This window comes from Ipomoea nil, unplaced genomic scaffold (genome assembly GCF_001879475.1).
Source record: "Ipomoea nil cultivar Tokyo-kokei standard unplaced genomic scaffold, Asagao_1.1 scaffold1525, whole genome shotgun sequence".
NCBI lineage: Eukaryota > Viridiplantae > Streptophyta > Magnoliopsida > Solanales > Convolvulaceae > Ipomoea > Ipomoea nil.
Genome location: NW_017617953.1, coordinates 118,929 through 129,334, shown reverse-complemented (window position 1 = coordinate 129,334; position 10,406 = coordinate 118,929). Strand labels below are relative to the sequence as shown.

Below are 10,406 nucleotides of genomic sequence, written 5' to 3'. Positions count from 1 at the left end.
AAATTGCATTGTTTCTAATAATTTAAATTTACTTTTATCGTTGCTTGAGAGATTTGGACTCTCGTTGGGAAAACACATGTACTTAGCAGGCACACGCCCTAACCACTCGGCTAAATGACTTTGTGTGTTCTTTATTGGTAGAAAAATTGAAACGCATTATTATTTTTATTTTAGATTTTTTTTTCTACAAATTACTCGTTACAATGTAATATTTGTTTATAACTACTTCATCAACCTACTAAATCACAAAGAATCAATATTTCCCAAATGGGGCTCAATCCCACGACCTCCTATATAGGAGAGCTACTTCATGCCGCTAAAAAGACCACAAGATCATTTACGTTAAAGAGTTCATATCCTACAATTAAAAGTTTAAAACGAATTTCATTATTTCAAAATAGTTTTTGTATTAACCAAAGAAAATTGCATTGTTTCAAATAATTAAAAATCTAATTATATCGTTGCCTGAGAAAATTCGAACTCTCGCGGGGTAACACCATGTACTAAGCAGGCACACGCCTAAACACTCAGCCAAAGCAACTTGTGTGTTTTTGTATTGTATATGAAAAAAAATGGATTATTATATTTGATACAATGTAATATTTGTCTTTAAGTACTTTCTCAACCTACTGAATCACAAAGACTCTCAAACTCATGACGTCCTATTTAGGAGAGCCACTTCATGCCACTAAAAAGTCCACAAGATCATTAACTGGTTAAAGAATTAATGTACTTCAATCAAAAGTTTAAAACGAACTTCAATATTTTAAAATAGTTACAATATTTTTTTTATTTTTTGGAATTAACCAAAGAAAATTGCATTGTTTCTAATAATTTAAAATTTACTTTTATCGCTTGAGAGATTTGGACTCTCGTTGGGAAAACACATGTACTTAGCAGGCACACGCCCTAACCACTCGGCTAAATGACTTGTGTGTTCTTTATTGGTAGAAAAATTGAAACGCATTATTATTTTTATTTTAGATTTTTTTTCTACAAATTACTCTGTTACAATGTAATATTTGTTTATAACTACTTCATCAACCTACTAAATCACAAAGAATCAATATTTCCCAAATGGGGCTCAATCCCACGACCTCCTATATAGGAGAGCTACTTCATGCCGCTAAAAAGACCACAAGATCATTTACTGGTTAAAGAGTTCATATCCTACAATTAAAAGTTTAAAACATATTTCATTATTTCAAAATAGTTTTTGTATTAACCAAAGAAAATTGCATTGTTTCAAATAATTAAAAATCTACTTATATCGTTGCCTGAGAAATTCGAACTCTCGCGGGGTAACACCATGTACTAAGCAGGCACACGCCTAGACCACTCAGCCAAAGCAACTTGTGTGTTTTTGTATTGTATATGAAAAAAATGGATTATTATCTTTGATACAATGTAATATTTGTCTTTAAGTACTTTCTCAACCTACTGAATCACAAAGACTCTCAAACTCATGACGTCCTATTTAGGAGAGCCACTTCATGCCACTAAAAAGTCCACAAGATCATTAACTGGTTAAAGAATTAATGTACTTCAATCAAAAGTTTAAAACGAACTTCAATATTTTAAAATAGTTACAATATTTTTTTTATTTTTTGGAATTAACCAAAGAAAATTGCATTGTTTCTAATAATTTAAAATTTACTTTTATCGTTGCTTGAGAGATTTGGACTCTCGTTGGGAAAACACATGTACTTAGCAGGCACACGCCCTAACCACTCGGCTAAATGACTTTCTGTGTTCTTTATTGGTAGAAAAATTGAAACGCATTATTATTTTTATTTTAGATTTTTTTTCTACAAATTACTCTGTTACAATGTAATATTTGTTTATAACTACTTCATCAACCTACTAAATCACAAAGAATCAATATTTCCCAAATGGGGCTCAATCCCACGACCTCCTATATAGGAGAGCTACTTCATGCCGCTAAAAAGACCACAAGATCATTTACTGGTTAAAGAGTTCATATCCTACAATTAAAAGTTTAAAACATATTTCATTATTTCAAAATAGTTTTTGTATTAACCAAAGAAAATTGCATTGTTTCAAATAATTAAAAATCTACTTATATCGTTGCCTGAGAAATTCGAACTCTCGCGGGGTAACACCATGTACTAAGCAGGCACACGCCTAAACCACTCAGCCAAAGCAACTTGTGTGTTTTTGTATTGTATATGAAAAAAATGGATTATTATCTTTGATACAATGTAATATTTGTCTTTAAGTACTTTCTCAACCTACTGAATCACAAAGACTCTCAAACTCATGACGTCCTATTTAGGAGAGCCACTTCATGCCACTAAAAAGTCCACAAGATCATTAACTGGTTAAAGAATTAATGTACTTCAATCAAAAGTTTAAACGAACTTCAATATTTTAAAATAGTTACAATATTTTTTTTTATTTTTTGGAATTAACCAAAGAAAATTGCATTGTTTCTAATAATTTAAAATTTACTTTTATCGTTGCTTGAGAGATTTGGACTCTTCGTTGGGAAAACACATGTACTTAGCAGGCACACGCCCTAAACCACTCGGCTAAATGACTTTGTGTGTTCTTTATTGGTAGAAAAATTGAAACGCATTATTATTTTTATTTTAGATTTTTTTTTCTACAAATTACTCTGTTACAATGTAATATTTGTTTATAACTACTTCATCAACCTACTAAATCACAAAGAATCAATATTTCCCAAATGGGGCTTAATCCCACGACCTCCTATATAGGAGAGCTACTTCATGCCGCTAAAAGACCACAAGATCATTTACTGGTTAAAGAGTTCATATCCTACAATTAAAATTTTAAAACATATTTCATTATTTCAAAATAGTTTTTGTTATTAACCAAAGAAAATTGCATTGTTTCAAATAATTAAAAATCTACTTATATCGTTGCCTGAGAAATTCGAACTCTCGCGGGGTAACACCATGTACTAAGCAGGCACACGCCTAAACCACTCAGCCAAAGCAACTTGTGTGTTTTTGTATTGTATATGAAAAAAATGGATTATTTATCTTTGATACAATGTAATATTTGTCTTTAAGTACTTTCTCAACCTACTGAATCACAAAGACTCCTCAAACTCATGACGTCCTATTTAGGAGAGCCACTTCATGCCACTAAAAAGTCCACAAGATCATTAACTGGTTAAAGAATTAATGTACTTCAATCAAAAGTTTAAAACGAACTTCAATATTTTAAAATAGTTACAATATTTTTAAATTTTTTTTTTTTTTGGAATTAACCAAAGAAAATTGCATTGTTTCTAATAATTTAAAATTTACTTTTATCGTTGCTTGAGAGATTTGGACTCTCGTTGGGAAAACGCATGTACTTAACAGGCACACGCCCTGACCACTCAACCTAAAACAACTTGTGTGTTCTTTTATGGTAGAAAAATTGAAACGCATTATTATTTTTATTTTAGTTTTTTTCTTCAAATTACTCTGTTACAATGTAATATTTGTTTATAACTACTTCATTAACCTACTAAATCACAAAGAATCAATATTTCCCAAATGGGGCTCAATCCCATGACCTCCTATATAGGAGAGCTACTTCCTGCCGCTAAAAAGACCACAAGATCATTTACTGGTTAAAGAGTTCATATCCTACAATTAAAAGTTTAAAACGAATTTCATTATTTCAAAATAGTTTTTGTATTAACCAAAGAAAATTGCATTGTTTCAAATAATTAAAAATCAACTTATATCGTTGCCTGAGAAATTCGAACTCTCGCGGGGTAACACCATATACTAAGGAGGCACAAGCCTAAACCACTCGGCCAAAGCAACTTGTGTGTTTTTGTATTGTATATGCAAAAAATGGATTATTATCTTTTTTAGAGATTTTTTCCAACAACTTACTTTGATACAATGTAATATTTGTTTTTAAGTACTTTTTCAACCTACTGAATCACAAAGACTCTCAAACTCATTATGTCCTATTTAGGAGAGCCACTACATGCCACTATAAAGTCCACAAGATCATTTACTGGTTAAAGAGTTAATGTACTTCAATAAAAAGTTTAAAACGAACTTCAATATTCTAAAATATTTACAAGATTTTATTTTTTATTTTTTGGAATTAACCAAAGAAAATTGCACTTTTCAAATAATTTAAAATTTACTTTTATCGTTGCTTGAGAGATTTGGACTACCGTTGGGAAAACGCATGTACTTAGCAGGCACATGCCCTATCCACTCGGCTAAAAAAACTTGTGTGTTCTTTTATGGTAGAAAAATCGAAACGGATCATTATTTTTTTTTTTAGTTTTTTTTTTCTACAAATTACTCTGTTTCAATGTAATATTTGTTTATAACTACTTACTCAACCTACTAAATCACAAAGAATCAATATTTCCCAAATGGGGCTCAATCCCATGACCTCCTATATAGGAGAACTACTTCATGCCGCTAAAAAGACCACAAGATCATTTACTGGTTAAAAAGTTCATATCCTACAATTAAAAATTTAAAACGAATTTCATTATTTCAGAATAGTTTTTGTATTAACCAAAGAAAATTGCATTGTTTCAAATAAATTAAAAAATTTACTTCTATCGTTGCCTGAGAGATTCAAACTCTCGCGGGGAAACCCCATGTACTTAGGTGGCACACGCCTTAACCACTCGGCCAAAGAAACATGTGTGTTATTTTATTGTATATGAAAAAAACGGATTACTATCTTTTTAAGAGATTTTTCCTACAACTTACTTTGATACAATGTAATATTTGTTTTTAAGTACTTTCTCAACCTACTGAATCACAAAGACTCTCAAACTCATGACGTCCTATTTAGGAGAGCCACTTCATGCCACTAAAAAGTCCACAATATCATTAACTGGTTAAAGAGTTAATGTACTTCAATCAAAAGTTTAAAACGAACTTCAATATTTTAAAATAGTTACAATATTTTTTTTTATTTTTTATTTTTGGAATTAACCAAAGAAAATTGCATTGTTTCAAATAATTTAAAATTTACTTTTATCGTTGCTTGAGAGATTTGGACTCTCGTTGGGAAAACGCATGTACTTAGCAGGCACACACCCTAACCACTCGGGTAAAACAACTTGTGTGTTCTTTTATGGTAGAAAAATCGAAACGGATTATTTTTTCATTTTAGTTTTTTTTACCTACAAATTACTCTGTTACAATGTAATATTTTTTTTATAACTACTTCATCAACCTACTAAATCGCAAAGAATCAATATTTCAATGGGGCTCAATCCCATGACCTCCTATATAGGAGAGCTACTTCATGCCGCTAAAAAGACCACAAGATCATTTACTGGTTAAAGAGTTCATATCCTACAATTAAAAGATTAAAACGAATTTCATTATTTCAAATAGTTTTTGTATTAACCAAAGAAAATTGCATTGTTTGAAATAATTAAAAATTTACTTCTATCGTTGCCTGAGAGATTCAAACTCTCGCGGGGAAACACCATGTACTAAGCAGGCACACGCCTTAACCACTCGACCAAAGCAACTTGTCTGTTTTTGTACTGTATATGAAAAAAACGGATTATTATCTTTTTTAGAGATTTTTTGCAACAACTTACTTTGATACAATGTAATATTTGTTTTTAAGTACTTTCTCAACCTACTGAATCACAAAGACTCTCAAACTCATGACGTCCTATTTAGGAGAGCCACTTCATGCCACTAAAAAGTCCACAAGATCATTAACTGGTTAAAGAATTAATGTACTTCAATCAAAAGTTTAAAACGAACTTCAATATTTTAAAATAGTTACAATATTTTTTTTTTTTTTTTGGAATTAACCAAAGAAAATTACATTGTTTCTAATAATTTAAAATTTACTTTTATCGTTGCTTGAGAGATTTGGACTCTCGTTGGGAAAACACATGTACTTAGCAGGCACACGCCCTAACCACTCGGCTAAATGACTTTGTGTGTTCTTTATTGGTAGAAAAATTGAAACGCATTATTATTTTTATTTTAGATTTTTTTTCTACAAATTACTCTGTTACAATGTAATATTTGTTTATAACTACTTCATCAACCTACTAAATCACAAAGAATCAATATTTCCCAAATGGGGCTCAATCCCACGACCTCCTATATAGGAGAGCTACTTCATGCCGCTAAAAAGACCACAAGATCATTTACTGGTTAAAGAGTTCATATCCTACAATTAAAAGTTTAAAACGAATTTCATTATTTCAAAATAGTTTTTGTATTAACCAAAGAAAATTGCATTGTTTCAAATAATTACAAATCTACTTATATCGTTGCCTGAGAAATTCGAACTCTCGCGGGGTAACACCATGTACTAAGCAGGCACACGCCTAAACCACTCAGCCAAAGCAACTTGTGTGTTTTTGTATTGTATATGAAAAAAATGGATTATTATCTTTGATACAATGTAATATTTGTCTTTAAGTACTTTCTCAACCTACTGAATCACAAAGACTCTCAAACTCATGACGTCCTATTTAGGAGAGCCACTTCATGCCACTAAAAAGTCCACAAGATCATTTACTGGTTAAAGAATTAATGTACTTCAATCAAAAGTTTAAAACGAACTTCAATATTTTAAAATAGTTACAATATTTTTAAATTTTTTTTTTTTGGAATTAACCAAAGAAAATTGCATTGTTTCTAATAATTTAAAATTTACTTTTATCGTTGCTTGAGAGATTTGGACTCTCGTTGGGAAAACGCATTTACTTAACAGGCACACGCCCTAACCACTCAGCTAAAACAACTTGTGTGTTCTTTTATGGTAGAAAAATTGAAACGCATTAATATTTTTATTTTAGTTTTTTTCTTCAAATTACTCTGTTACAATGTAATATTTGTTTATAACTACTTCATTAACCTACTAAATCACAAAGAATCAATATTTCCCAAATGGGGCTCAATCCCATGACCTCCTATATAGGAGAGCTACTTCCTGCCGCTAAAAAGACCACAAGATCATTTACTGGTTAAAGAGTTCATATCCTACAATTAAAAGTTTAAAACGAATTTCATTATTTCAAAATAGTTTTTGTATTAACCAAAGAAAATTGCATTGTTTCAAATAATTAAAAATCTACTTATATCGTTGCCTGAGAAATTCGAACTCTCGCGGGGTAACACCATGTACTAAGCAGGCACAAGCTTAAACCACTCGACCAAAGCAACTTGTGTGTTTTTGTATTGTATATGAAAAAAATGGATTATTATCTTTTTTAGAGATTTTTTCCAACAACTTATTTTGATACAATGTAATATTTGTTTTTAAGTACTTTTTCAACCTACTGAATCACAAAGACTCTCAAACTCATTATGTCCTATTTAGGAGAGCCACTACATGCCACTATAAAGTCCACAAGATCATTTACTGGTTAAAGAGTTAATGTACTTCAATAAAAAGTTTAAAACGAACTTCAATATTTTAAAATATTTACAAGATTTTATTTTTTATTTTTTGGAATTAACCAAAGAAAATTGCACTTTTCAAATAATTTAAAATTTACTTTTATCGTTGCTTGAGAGATTTGGACTACCGTTGGGAAAACGCATGTACTTAGCAGGCACACGCCCTAACCACTCGGCTAAAAAAACTTGTGTGTTCTTTTATGGTAGAAAAATCGAAACGGATCATTATTTTTTTTTTTAGTTTTTTTTTTCTACAAATTACTCTGTTTCAATGTAATATTTGTTTATAACTACTTACTCAACCTACTAAATCACAAAGAATCAATATTTCCCAAATGGGGCTCAATCCCATGACCTCCTATATAGGAGAACTACTTCATGCCGCTAAAAAGACCACAAGATCATTTACTGGTTAAAAAGTTCATATCCTAGAATTAAAAATTTAAAACGAATTTCATTATTTCAAAATAGTTTTTGTATTAACCAAAGAAAATTGCAGTGTTTCAAATAATTAAAAAATTTACTTCTATCGTTTCCTGAGAGATTCAAACTCTCGCGGGGAAACCCCATGTACTTAGCAGGCACACGCCTTAACCACTCGGCCAAAGAAACATGTGTGTTATTTTATTGTATATGAAAAAAACGGATTACTATCTTTTTAAGAGATTTTTTCCTACAACTTACTTTGATACAATGTAATATTTGTTTTTAAGTACTTTCTCAACCTACTGAATCACAAAGACTCTCAAACTCATGACGTCCTATTTAGGAGAGCCACTTCATGCCACTAAAAAGTCCACAATATCATTAACTGGTTAAAGAGTTAATGTACTTCAATCAAAAGTTTAAAACGAACTTCAATATTTTAAAATAGTTAGAATATTTTTTTTTTTTTTTTTTTTTTTGGAATTAACCAAAGAAAATTGCATTGTTTCAAATAATTTAAAATTTACTTTTATCGTTGCTTGAGAGATTTGGACTCTCGTTGGGAAAACGCATGTACTTAGCAGGCACACACCCTAACCACTCGGGTAAAACAACTTGTGTGTTCTTTTATGGTAGAAAAATCGAAACGGATTATTTTTTCATTTTAGTTTTTTTTACCTACAAATTACTCTGTTACAATGTAATATTTTTTTTATAACTACTTCATCAACCTACTAAATCGCAAAGAATCAATATTTCCCAAATGGGGCTCAATCCCATGACCTCCTATATAGGAGAGCTACTTCATGCCGCTAAAAAGACCACAAGATCATTTACTGGTTAAAGAGTTCATATCCTACAATTAAAAGTTTAAAACGAATTTCATTATTTCAAAATAGTTTTTGTATGAACCAAAGAAAATTGCATTGTTTCAAATAATTAAAAATTTACTTCTATCGTTGCCTGAGAGATTCAAACTCTCGCGGGGAAACACCATGTACTAAGCAGGCACACGCCTTAACCACTCGACCAAAGCAACTTGTCTGTTTTTGTACTGTATATGAAAAAAAACGGATTATTATCTTTTTTAGAGATTTTTTGCAACAACTTACTTTGATACAATGTAATATTTGTTTTTAAGTACTTTCTCAACCTACTGAATCACAAAGACTCTCAAACTCATGACGTCCTATTTAGGAGAGCCACTTCATGCCACTAAAAAGTCCACAAGATCATTAACTGGTTAAAGAATTAATGTACTTCAATCAAAAGTTTAAAACGAACTTCAATATTTTAAAATAGTTACAATATTTTTTTTTTTTTTGGAATTAACCAAAGAAAATTGCATTGTTTCTAATAATTTAAAATTTACTTTTATCGTTGCTTGAGAGATTTGGACTCTCGTTGGGAAAACACATGTACTTAGCAGGCACACGCCCTAACCACTCGGCTAAATGACTTTGTGTGTTCTTTATTGGTAGAAAAATTGAAACGCATTATTATTTTTATTTTAGATTTTTTTTCTACAAATTACTCTGTTACAATGTAATATTTGTTTATAACTACTTCATCAACCTACTAAATCACAAAGAATCAATATTTCCCAAATGGGGCTCAATCCCACGACCTCCTATATAGGAGAGCTACTTCATGCCGCTAAAAAGACCACAAGATCATTTACTGGTTAAAGAGTTCATATCCTACAATTAAAAGTTTAAAACGAATTTCATTATTTCAAAATAGTTTTTGTATTAACCAAAGAAAATTGCATTGTTTCAAATAATTAAAAATTTACTTCTATCGTTTCCTGAGAGATTTGAACTCTCGCGAGGTAACACCATGTACTAAACAGGCACACGCCTGAACCACTCGGCCAAACCAACTTGTGTGTTTTTGTATTGTATATGAAAAAAATGGATTATTATCTTTTTTAGTGATTTTTTCCAACAACTTACTTTGATACAATGTAATATTTGTTTTTAAGTACTTTCTCAACCTACTGAATCACAAAGACTCTTAAACTCATGACGTCCTATTTAGGAGAGCCACTTCATGCCACTAAAAACTCCACAAGATCATTTACTGGTTAAAGAGTTAATGTACTTCAATAAAAAGTTTAAAACGAACTTCAATATTTTAAAATATTTACAAGATTTTATTTTTTTATTTTTTGGAATTAACCAAAGAAAATTGCATTGTTTCAAATAATTTAAAATTTACTTTTATTGTTGCTTGAGAGATTTGGACTCTCGTTGGGAAAACGCATGTACTTAGCTGGCACACGCCCTAACCACTCGGCTAAATCAACTTGTGTGTTCTTTTATAGTAGAAAAATCAAAACGGATCATTATTTTTTTTTTCTATTTCCCAAATGGGGTTCAATCCCATGACCTCCTATATAGGAGAGCTACTTCATGCCCCAAAAAACCCACAACATCATTTAATGGTTAAAGAGTTCATATCCTACAATTAAAAGTTTAAAACAAACATCAAAATAATTTTTGTATTAACCAATGGAAATTGCATTGTTTCAAATAATTAGATTTCTTAAAACCGAATTTAGAAAATTAAATT

General features: G+C 30.6%; 2 non-coding genes across 2 annotated transcripts; both read right to left on the bottom strand.

Annotated features, from left to right (window-relative positions):
- Positions 1-4,577: 4,577 nt before the first annotated feature.
- Positions 4,578-4,659, bottom strand: TRNAR-CCU. Its single transcript has one exon. It is a non-coding gene; the product is annotated as a tRNA-Arg (tRNA).
- Positions 4,660-7,936: 3,277 nt separating this feature from the next.
- On the bottom strand, positions 7,937-8,018 carry TRNAS-GCU. Its single transcript has one exon. It is a non-coding gene; the product is annotated as a tRNA-Ser (tRNA).
- Positions 8,019-10,406: the final 2,388 nt, after the last annotated feature.